Source organism: Lepus europaeus, chromosome 16 (genome assembly GCF_033115175.1).
Source record: "Lepus europaeus isolate LE1 chromosome 16, mLepTim1.pri, whole genome shotgun sequence".
NCBI lineage: Eukaryota > Metazoa > Chordata > Mammalia > Lagomorpha > Leporidae > Lepus > Lepus europaeus.
The window spans coordinates 330,150-342,231 of record NC_084842.1 but is presented as its reverse complement, the minus strand read 5'-3'; positions in this window follow the sequence as shown (position 1 = coordinate 342,231).

Sequence of the window (12,082 nt, the reverse complement as noted above, 5' to 3'; positions counted from 1 at the left end):
GTATGCATTGTAGTCACCCTGTAGGACTGGAACAGGATTCAATTCACATATCCTAGTCCTAGGACTAGGACTATTTGTATTACAAGCCACAGAAGCAGTTAGACTCTTCCAGCATGACCATATCACTGTCTTAGAGCCATAGAAATTGATGCAACAAGCCCTAACATCCTCAGACTGGCCAGTAGGGCAAGGAAGCAGCAAACTCCTATTTCCCTTAGCACCAAGAATGAGTCCCTGTCTGTCACATTCACCAGGGAGACTGATACTGGACTCAGTGGACCAAAGATAAACATTTATTCATCTTAAAGCCACAATTCTATCCTTACAAATTGCAGCAGACTACAACACAGTGTCACTTATAGACACAGCTGACTTTGATGAAGACAAAAGAAATCACTCAGAGACTACACTGCTGTTCTCCTTTAAAACCAAAGCCAAAGCTAAAGCCACATGGCTAGTGCCAGGCAAAACATAAACTCTGATAATAAAATCTACTTCATAAAGAAGTGATTATTTTTTACTTGTCAAGCAGACACCAATGTAGGGACTCAGAGACATGAAGAAGCAAGGTAGCATGATGCCTCCAAAAATACAATAATCCTCTAGGAGATCATGAACTGAAGGAAATCTATGAAATGACAGATATAGAATTCAAAGCAATGATTGTAAGGAAACTCAATGAGATGTAAGAGCATACAGATATATAAAGAAATGAGAAAATCAGTAAGTGACAAGAACGGAAATATTTTAAGGAGATAGAAATCTTTAAGAAGAGCCAAATACAGAGTCATCACTGGGGCTCAGGAGGTAAAGCCACTGCCTTTGGTGATGATGTCCTATATGGGCATTGGTTAGAATTCCAGTTGGTCCACTCACAATTCAGGTCCCTGCTAATGCACCTCAGAAATCAGTGGAGGATTGCTCAAATACTTGGGCCACAGCGCCAATGTTAGAGACCCAGAATAAGCTCCTAGCTCTTTGCTTCAACTTTGCCCAGCCTTGGCCTTTGAGGCTGTTTGGGGAATAAACCAATGGGTGTAAGATGCCTCTCTCTCTCTTTCTCCCTCTCCTCCTTTCCCTCCCGTCCTCCTACCCCTCTCCTCCTCTTCTCTTTCTCCTCCCCCTCCTCCTCCCCTTCCTCCTCTCCCTCTCTGTGGCTCTGTCTGAAACTCTCTATCTGTAACTATGCCTTTCTGCCTTTCAAATAATCTTCTTAAAAAGAACAAAATAGAAATTTTGGAGATGAAATCATCAATCAGTGAAATAAGAAAATGAGTGAGGGCATTTTTTAAAAAAATTATTTGAATGTCAGAATTACATGGGGCAGAGGTAGAGAATCTCAGAAGTACATGGGGCAGAGGTAGAGAATCTTCCATCTGTTATTTCACTCTCCAAAGGGCTGCAATGGCCAGGGCTGGGCCAGGCCATAGCCAGGAGCCTGAAGCTTTATTCATGTCTCATATATAAGTGCAGGGTCCCAAGGACTTGTGCTATCTTCTGCTGCTTGCCCAGGTGCATTGGCAGAGAGCTAGATCAGAAGTGGAGCAGCCAGGACTCCAGCTAGTGCCCATATGGGATGCCAGCACTGCAGACCTGGTTTAACCCATGAGCCTACAGCACTGGCTGCTGATTGAGAGCTTTAACAGCAGAAGAAGCCAAGTGGAGGAAAGAATTTTTGAACTTGAGGACAAGAATTTTGAAAGAAAACAATCATACAAAAATAAACAGAAAAGAAATAAAAACAATGAAGTCTATGTGAAATATTGGGATCCCATAAATGACTAAATTTTCATACTATATGTATTCCTGAAGGAGAAGCAAAGGAAAAATTGTTGAGATCCTGCTAAATGAAATAGTTGAAAATTTCCCATGTCTTAAAAGAAACATGGACCTCCAGTTGCAAGAAGCTCAAAAAACCTCAAGCAAACTCAACCAAAAAAGGTCTTCTCCAAGGCATGTTATTACCAAATGGTCAAAAGATAAAGACAGCAGAAGATGGCCCAAGTGCTTGGGTTCCTGACACCCATATGGAAGATCTGGTTGGATTTCCAGGCTCTGTCTTTAGCCTGACTATTGTGGCTATCTGGGGAATGAACCAGAAGATGGATTTCTCCCTTTCTCTCTCTTTTAACGCTGCCTTTCATATAGATAATTTTTTTTTAAGTTTGTGAAATTCTTTAATGAGTCTTTAAGTGTTAAATACTATTTCAATGAACAGGTTTCAACTGTACTAAAACAAATGTAGTGTTGCTTCTAACTGAGTTTAAGACAAGCTAATTTCTGTCTGAACAAATGAATTATTATGAATTATTCCTACTATGAATAAGTAATGAGTATATATCTTTGAATTCAATTCCAGATGATTTCTTTTTTTAACTTTTATTTAATAAATATAAATTTCCAAAGTACATCTTATGGATTACAATGGCTTTCCCCCCCATAACTTCCCTCCCACCTGCAACCCTCCCCTTTCCCACTCCCTCTCCCCTTCCATTCACATCAAGATTCATTTTCAATTCCATATAGATAAATTTTTTAAAAAAGAAAAGTACATATTTGAAGGAATTGAAAATTTTGGAAAGAACTTGTAAAATTCAATTACAAAAGGAAATTCTCCAATTGAAATACTGACAGAATTACAGACATACATATGTTTATATGTATATACATTTTAAAAATAAGCACAAAAATAATTCTGAATATGAGAATTATTAGGAAGTAAAATGCGTTATACGTTAAGGAAAAGCACATTTGAACAGCAATATGTTGGACGCATCATGTATTAGGATGGTTTTACTTAAAAATTAACATGACAACACAAATTTTTGCAAGAATACAAAATAGCTATTTATCTCATTCATTACTGATGAGAATGCATAGTGGAACAAACATTTTACCAGATATCTTGATGTGTTATTAGAAATCCAACCATATTATCACCATACCATACAGCATACAGGTGACACAAGAAGATAAAAATTGATGTGATATATATATATATATATATATATATATATATATATGGCAACTTTATTCACAATGGCTAAAACTCATATAGGATAGATTTGTTCTTCTGTAGTTAACCAGATAACCAAATATTCAAAGTGGGTAGAGACCCTGGGAGGAAAACAGGAGATCCAGACACATGAGATGCCTAAGGCATGGGTATTGGACATGGGGACATAAAGAAAAACCTGGCTCCAGTTAGATGCATTCTAGAAACCCAAGTATGACAGTGAGTTCAAGCAAAGAGCAGAGAGGTACATAAAGGGTGCCATGAGCTGGAAGCACAGGCAATGAAGTTACTCCAGGGTAGTAGAAAGATCACTCTGGATAAGGGAAGCAGACAATTGAGAGAAGATCTTGGCTTCATGTAAGAGGGGCTGGAGGATGTGATGATTGGCATAGTACAAGGAAACACTCAAGGAAAGATGTGCTAGAGACACATGGGTGGAGACTCATGCAGCTGGCACATGCTGCAGGCACAAGAAATTGGGAATGTTGAAAGCAGACATGAATATCAGAGATTATATAAATGACAACATACAAGAGTGAACAGGGGCCAGAGTTAAATGAGAAATGTAGACTGGAAAAAATACATGGGTTTCAGACATAGGAGTGGAGACACATGAAGCCTGAAATGGCTGCAGGTACATGGGGATGGAGATACTGGGGCAGATAGGACTTGCACATAAAGGGTTTGGAAACATATGAGAAAATTAAGGGATTACAGACAAATCAGTGCTGAGAGAAAATCCGCATCCTTAAGTGAATATGTTAGGACACCAAAAACAAATCATCCCAGGTTCCTTCTTAAGAATTAAAAAAGAAAAATGCTTTAAAAATATTTAAATAAAGTCAGGAAAAAAAGGTAACAGCAGATATCAATAAAATGCTGGCTTCACAAAAGTACTATAGAAACATATACACAAGGAAAAACATTTTTAAAAATATTATGAAAATTAAAAAGCCAATAACCAATTTTGAGAAATTAAAGCAGTGCTATCCTTTACAGAGCTTATAGAACTTACTAAGATATTAAAATTTTGTGAAATTCTTATGAGTAAAAATTTGACTCCAAAGAGGCAACTGATAGAATGGGAAAACATGTTTCCAAACTATGTAACTGATAAAGACTCTCAACAGGAAAATAAACAATCTAGTTAAAAAATGGTTCAAAGGACTTGAACATTTTTTCAAAAGATGAAAAATAATTATGATCATTAGCCATCAGAGAACTGCAACTAAAAACCACAATGAGATTTTACCTCACCAGTTAGAATTCCTTCATATAGCAACCAAAAAACAATAAATGCTGGTGGAGATGTGGGGACGAGGAGAAATTACTCTAATAAACTGTTGGTGGGAATGTAAACTAGGACAGCTGGTGTGGAAAACAGTATGGAGACTCCTTAGAAATCTGAAAGTAGATCTACTATATGACCCAGCCATCCCACTCCTGAGAATTCACCTAAATGAAATGAAATCAGCATATGAAAGTTATCTGTACCTCCATGTTTATTGCAGCTCAATTCAAAATAGCTAAGAGATGGAATCAGCCTAGGTGTACATCAACTGAAAATGTGTTAAATATACACACTATGAGCCACTACTCAGCCATAAAAAATAATGGAATTCTGTCCTTTGTAATAAAATGAATGCAACTGGAAGTCATTATACTGAGTGAAATAAGCCAGTCCCCAAAAGACAAATATCTTATGTTTTCCCTAATCTGTGATAATAGAATGCAAAAAATGTAATACATATGAATGAAATTGATGCTTTGATGGCTAACACCATGGCTCACTAGGCTAATCCTCCACCTGTGGCACCAGTACTCCAGGTTCTAGTTCCAGTTGGGGCACCAGTTCTGTCCTGGTTGCTCCTCTGCTCCTCTTCCAGTCCAGCTCTCTGCTGTGGCTCGGGAAGGCAGTGGAGGATGGTCCAAGTTCTTGGGCCCTGCACCCATGTGGGAGACCAGAAGGAAACACCTGGCTCCTGGCCATAGTGACCATTTGGGGGTGAACCAATGGAAGGAAGACCTTTCTCTCTAACTCTGCCTGTCAAAAAAAAAAAAAAGAAATTGATGTTTTGATATCTGATTATTGTCTACAACCCTTGTCTCCACTGTTGAGGAATAGGTTTTTTTCTTACTATTTGTTCAATTTTTTACTTAGTGGCAGGATAAGTTTATGAATATAAAATAAACTGAAAATGTGTCACTGTAAAAATTAAAAGAAAGAATATGACAGAAAGTGGGAGGGAGGATGGCAGCATGAGCAGGAGAGATGGTAGGGTGGGAAGTAGCACTATGCTCCTAAGTCTGTATATATGAAATGTATTCACCTTATATAACTAAAAATTATTTAAAAGTTGGTTTCAGAGTTCAAAATCTGCTAGATTTTGATATTCAAATTCAAAAACACAAATATAAAATGAAATATGAAAATTCCCATATAATTTAATAAGTTGAACCAATATTTGGAACTCCAAACCAACCAATCAAGAAAAATGTTCCACAAGCAAAAATCTGGGTCCAGACTTGTGTGACATTATACACTTCTAAGAGAAAAACCACCGAATTTCCCTGACTTGTTCCAAATGGACATACCCAGAATATTTTTGAATCTCTTTTGGGAAGCCAGTGTTACATTATGATGCAAATGAGACCAGGATATGCAATTAACATGAAATAAAGCATATCTTTCATAAACTGAGGTACATATATTTTAAGCAAAATATGATTATATGAATTCTATCACATAGGAAAGCATAATAGATCAATATCAAGTGAGCTACACAAGTGAAGAACTTTTAGCACTCTCAAACAAGCTCTATAAATCATCCATGTAGCTGAAAAATATGAGGAAATTATATGACAATTTAGATTACATATTAAAAACATTTAATAAAATTCAACATCAAACCATAAAAAATCAACTTATAGCAGAATAGGAAAACATAGTGACTTCCTTCTTGTGATCAAGATAGTCTAAAATGGACCACAGCACACTACTTAATACAGGACCGGTGAAAGCCTTCTCCCTAGGAACAGACCCAGACATGACTGCCTTCTCTCCCTATCCCTCTTCAACACTATATGGGAGGAATGGTCAGGGAAATCAAGCAACAAAAAAGTAACAAAAATTTAAATTTCAACTTTTAAGCAATAAAACTCAATATATGTGGATGACACCTTTATAGGGAGAGATAATCCACTCTAACCCCAAGCCAAATACAACCGGTAAAGTGAATTTAGCAAGATTACCAGGTGGTCAGTCATTATAAGTCACAGCAAGAAACAGACAATATTAAAGGACACAAGGAAAACTAGCAAACACGGACCTACAAGAGAAATTTAATTTATGTAATATCTTTAAACCTCATTCAAACGCATATTAAATACACATGCACACACACAAATGACACAACCGAGAAATGACTGCAGACCATGGAGAAAAGCAAAGACTCAGAAGTCAATAAAATACCAGTAGGTCAGGAAATTGTATCTCACCTGAATGCGGCTTTAGGTCACCAGAGCTGTGCCGAAACACAGAGGTGATGGCACTGGCCACTGGGGAATCTGGCAATAGAGGAAGCATCTTCAGACTGGAGCCCCAGCTCCTCACTCCCCTCACCTGGCAACAGTCCCCCCATGCCCACTGTGCCAGGGAGCATACTGATTGGCTACAGCTTTATGATGTCATCCATGCCCACCCGCTTTACAAACTGTCCAAACAGGCACCCCCTCGAGGGAGGGGCAACCAAGTAATCTCGCGAGATCGTCACGTCACAGTCTCTTCCAGGCTGCACTGGGAGAAATGTCCGGGTGGTGGCTCAGCTTTCTCCCCTCTGCAAAGAGGAAGCAGGACACTTGAGAAGCAGGAAATGCAGTGTGCTTAGGGCCAGGTGCCTGAGAAGGGGGAGGTGGAAAAGTTAGATCCTGCTAGAACTGACTGTTGAGGCACTTGGACTTCCTCATCCTGAGCTCTTGAATCTGCGGACTCCACAAGGCGAGGGCTGGGCTGGCTCTAGAATATGGGCAATGTACCCTGTCCCTGCATGGCGACTTTGGCTTAGCACCAGAGCCGTCTCTTCCGAGTGGCTGTAGTGCCACCTCTCCTCAGGTTGTACAGTGAGGACAGGAGGGTGATCAGGGAGAATCTGGACTCAGAATACAGAGTTCGTGCATGGAGGAGCTGTGATCTGTTGGGGGGTTCCAGGTCCCTCCTTTCTCCCCATCGGCATACAACACCACAAGCTCTGTAAATCAGAGAAGAAACAGCTTTGACTCAGCTTTTCGGTCCAAGGATTGGGAAGGGCACCTGATGATGAACTTGTTGGCAGAGTTCTGAGGCAGCTGCAGGCATCACCAGGATGCTTGAATGTTTATTTGGTGAAATTTCACAAAAGAGGAAATCAGAGAACGCCTCCCTGACACTCCAGTGTAAAATATCCTTGTGCTTGTCTTCATTTTGCATTCCTTAAATGCAGCCATTGGCTTGACTTCACCTTTGCAAACTGCAGGGTGGTGTCACCTCCACTCACCCTCCTCCCTTTTCCTCTCCTGATTTTTAAAACTGACTGAGGATGATGTTCCAAGAAGTCCCCCATGGCCAAGGCTCCAGGAGTGTCTAATGGATGTCATTCTCTGGGTCTCATCCTGCCTCTGAAGCTTCTCTTGGGACTGGGTGAAAATTCTGGGTACACCTGCCATCTGTATGGCTAAGCCCTTGGGACATTAAGGTTTTCCTCTCACTGCAGTTTCTATTCTGGGAGACATATTAATAGTCAACTACATAGATGCTGGTATCTGGGGACAAGGCAGAAATGATTCTCTGATACTTCTAAAGGGAGAAAGGCTCTCACAGAAGTCAGGGCAAACCCACCCAAGCTAAGCAGTGCCAGACCTGAAAAGCAAATGCACTTCGGGCAATGCAGCAGTGTGTGTTTTTGCTTCCAGGGAGTTGTTGGTTAGACTGCAATGTGTACCAAGTGAGATTGTCTGGGAAGGCAAGACTCTGCCTGTGGAGAAAAAGCTTAGAGATTTGAGAATTTGCATCTGTTGAATGATAAAAATATATGTTTGATATTTGTCCACATTTCATGGTTCAGAAATCTTAAGTGTTGCATTTTTATACGTGTTTTGCGACTTTATTTTAATGAGAAGATAAATTAAAATATCTCTTAGCATTCATGAATCCAATGAACTTTACACTCAACTTTATAATTTTAAGAATTTTGACATTGACAGTATTGCTATGTATCTCCAACTTTGTTTTCTCCTGTGAATTTTACTTTTCACCTTCACATAGTCACAATGTTTGTCATGATCATTATTTTTTATTGTGCTATGATGCCAAAAATTGAAAAAAATACTTTTATGAGGCCACTTTTCCCAAAGACCATCAGGATGACAGCTGTTGTCTAAAGAGTAAATATTTTGAGTAATAAATATGATTGCAGACCAGAAATGATTGTGTAGTATATCACACAGAGGCTGCTCAAGAGAGTTTCTGAATGGATTTGTGCCCATTTCACATTTATTGATTATTGTTCAAGGAAGCAAGATGCTTCTCCATATTGGCTGTCTTGAGGAAGTTTATTCGGCCCTTGGTAATCCTAATAGTTCTTATTTGGGATGCAGAGAGAATGCAGTAGAGCTAAAGCTAATCCTTATGGAGGACCAGTCAGTTATGGTAGTAACAAGAGGGACATAATGGGCATTTTGGTGTGTTCCTTTACCATTTATTTATTTACTTGAAAATCAATTATAGACAAAGGAAGAGGGAGGGAGAAAGACACACACATACACACAGAGAACTGCCATTCAATGTTTCATTCTCCAGATGGCTGCAGTGGCCAGTGTTGTGCCAAACTAAAGCCAAGAAACAGGAGCCAGGAGGTTCTTCCAGGTCTTTCACATGGGTGGCAGGGCCCAAGCACTTGAGCCATCTTCCACTACTTTTCCCATACTATTAACAGGGAACTGGATCAAAGCAGAGTCACACACACAGAGAGAGAGAGAGAGAGAGAGAGAGCGAGTGAGAGAGAGAGGGAGAGAGAGATATATTTACACAATGCCCTTTTTTGTCTTGATTTAACATAGTTACTGAGAAGTGTTGTCTGGTGTCGAGAGTGTGTGACATACTCACACATGACATACTCATACATCTCTTCAACAGTCTAGGCCTTTTATTGAGGTGAGGCCAGCTCTAGTCTTCAGGTCTTATTTTGCCTTTCTTATTAGTTAGCTAAACATGGAAAGATTTCCTGTATTGTAATGTATTCTGTTTTCCATTAAGTACTCCAGTTAAAATAAATACTCATGCTCTTTAGACAATTATGTTGAGGACAGTGCTGTGGCATAGCAGGTAAGGCTGCCACCTGCAGTGCCAGCATCCCATATGGGTGCTAGTTTGAAACCTACTTGCTTCACTGCTAATCCAGCTTTCAGCTATGCCTTGGGAAAGCAGTGGAAGATGGCCCAGGTACTTGGGCCCCTTCACTCATGCAAAAGACCCAGAAGAAGCTCCTGGCTGTTGGCTTCAGATGGGTGCAGCTCCAGCCATTGCGGCCAATTGGGGAGTGAACTAGTGGATAGAAGTACTCTCTCTCTGCCTCTGCTTCTCTCTCTGAGTAACATTGACTTTCAAATAAATAAATTATGTAACATTTTATTTAAAAAATCACCTGTATAATTCACATGAAGCCAAAACATTGGAGAAAATTTCCAGAATGTAACCCAGAAAAAATCAAATGTGATCACCATTATTCCAATCAGGGCTTTGTGGTTTAGGAAATAGGTTCTTGATGCTAATTTGTTAACATTCCCTCGTATTCCAGAATTGTAAACTCAAGTTGTTTGGAACTGAGCACAAACAATCCAAGCACTAACCATAGATGTAGACATATATAAAAGAAACAAAATCTTGAAATCCAGTGCTTCTACTTTTGATAAAAGAGGAATAGGCAACAAATGGTAACAGCTGTTTTACCAAGTTGGAAATAAGTATTTTGAGGGAAGGTAAATGATGTGATGGTATCTGTGCTCATAAGGAAGACTGAGTGTGTTATCATCCCTGTGGAAAGTGCAGGTGTCAGAAATATGTCATAATTGATAACCATTTCCAGTTTTAATACATAGGTTCAGAACCTGCTCTTATGTGAGGGTAGATGGTTGAGAAATATAGACAGTCCTGCCTTCTTAATTTCCCATGAAGATCAAAATACAGGTATCATTCATTATCATGTGTGTAATGGTTAAATGTTTCAGTGTGTGTAGTGTGTGATTTTAATTGTGAATGTACTTGCTGGGCTTTTGCTTCTGTTAAATGTCATGTGAAAAGTTTCTGAAGTTCATTTTATATATTGTGTTAACATTTGAGCCACTTGAATCAGGTTTGCCATTATTTCTTCGCAAAAGCATCATTACCAACAGTAATGCTTTCTTAGTAGTTTCCCCAGACCTTTTCTTTCTTGCAAACATCTTGGGTCCTGAATAACCTTGTGTTTTATAGACTCTGGATTTATAAGTTCTGCTATCTCTGGGCTGTTCTTTGTGAAATTCCTATTTCCTCATATTGCTCCTGCTTACATGTTACAGTGAGACTCCATTTACCAGGGCCACAGTAACCGATGAGGAACAGAATGTAAGAGCTAAGACAAGGGAATGAGATGTGCTCTTTTGAACGGGGGTGCCCTGCTGCAGTGCTGTGCACTTGGAAGTCTGAGTAACTTCACAAGATTTGGTTTATTGGACACTCTTTTTTGTGAATACTGTGTTAATGTTTTTAGACTCTTAGACTTTGGTTAATGATTGAATAGCTTCCTGCAAGGTATGTTGTAGGGAATATCACATCTCCCAAAGGAGGAGATGTCACCACATTGTTGATTACAATCTTCACCTGAGAGAGCCATTTGTCATGGAAAAGAATGATGAACAATTCTGATAACATCAGACTAAACACTCTCTGGAAAACAGATATTTTCTAATTTCACTCATATTCCTGTCCCTGGTTTGACCGAGGAGATGGGAGAGGGAAACACACCTCTGCAACACCAAGCACTGGGCTCTCACTCCTTTGCCGAAGGAGCTGTGATTCCTAAGCTTCCTACAAATACAGATACCATTTTTCTCTTTCATCTCTCTCTTTTTTCCTTTCTCATTCTAGAGGCAATGTTTTTATTGGAAACATCTGTCTTTAAACTTTTCATGATTAAAAATCAATGAATTGACTACAAACTCATCCAATCAAATTTTTATTCATGCTTATCTTGGATTAACATGTAACTATGCAATCAACACCAAACCTAAATTATCTGTCTGCTGTCTTTTGTATTTCATGTTTCATGAATCTGGCCTTTTGTGAAAAAACTATTTGTATATTTCCAAGCCATATGATCAAAACATTAGCTGCCTTCTCTCTCCAAGGAAAATGAGTACATTTAAACTAAGTTGTCTTACATATTTTCTTGGATGTTTGTTCTTTTGTCTAAGTATCCTCCTGGTGTATTAGAATCTCAACTACTTGTCAAAACATGTTCTTTGTATCACTAGATAAAAGAGCAAGGTTGAGAAACGTTTTCTCATACAGTGACATTTAGAGGTCTCATCCAGACAATAACTTACGAGTGCTGTGATCTTAAAGGCTTGTGACAGGAAAGTCAAGATTAGAAAGGAATGCATGAAGCAAGAGCTAAATGCAGCTCTGAAACACATGGAAACAGGGCTACTACACAGAGAGGTTTAAGGACTTGCCCAAGGTCATACAGCTGATAAGTGGTAGAGGAGGAATTTAAGCTGCATTCTTCGTGACCTTGATTATCTAGTTGTTTAAACACAAGAATGATAATTCCAAAGATTCACTGAGTATATCCTATGAGCCAATGAGCAGGGACTTGGCAACCATGTCCCTTACTTCACACTGAAATTACCCAGATCCTATGTGTCTATGCAGTGTAGTAGCTCAAAAACGGTTAGCATAAATGCACCCTCGATGAGACTAAAACATGAGATTTTGACAGAAGTAAGATTGGTATTGGCATCTGTGTGGTGAGGAGAAGAGCTGCCCTGTGGAAA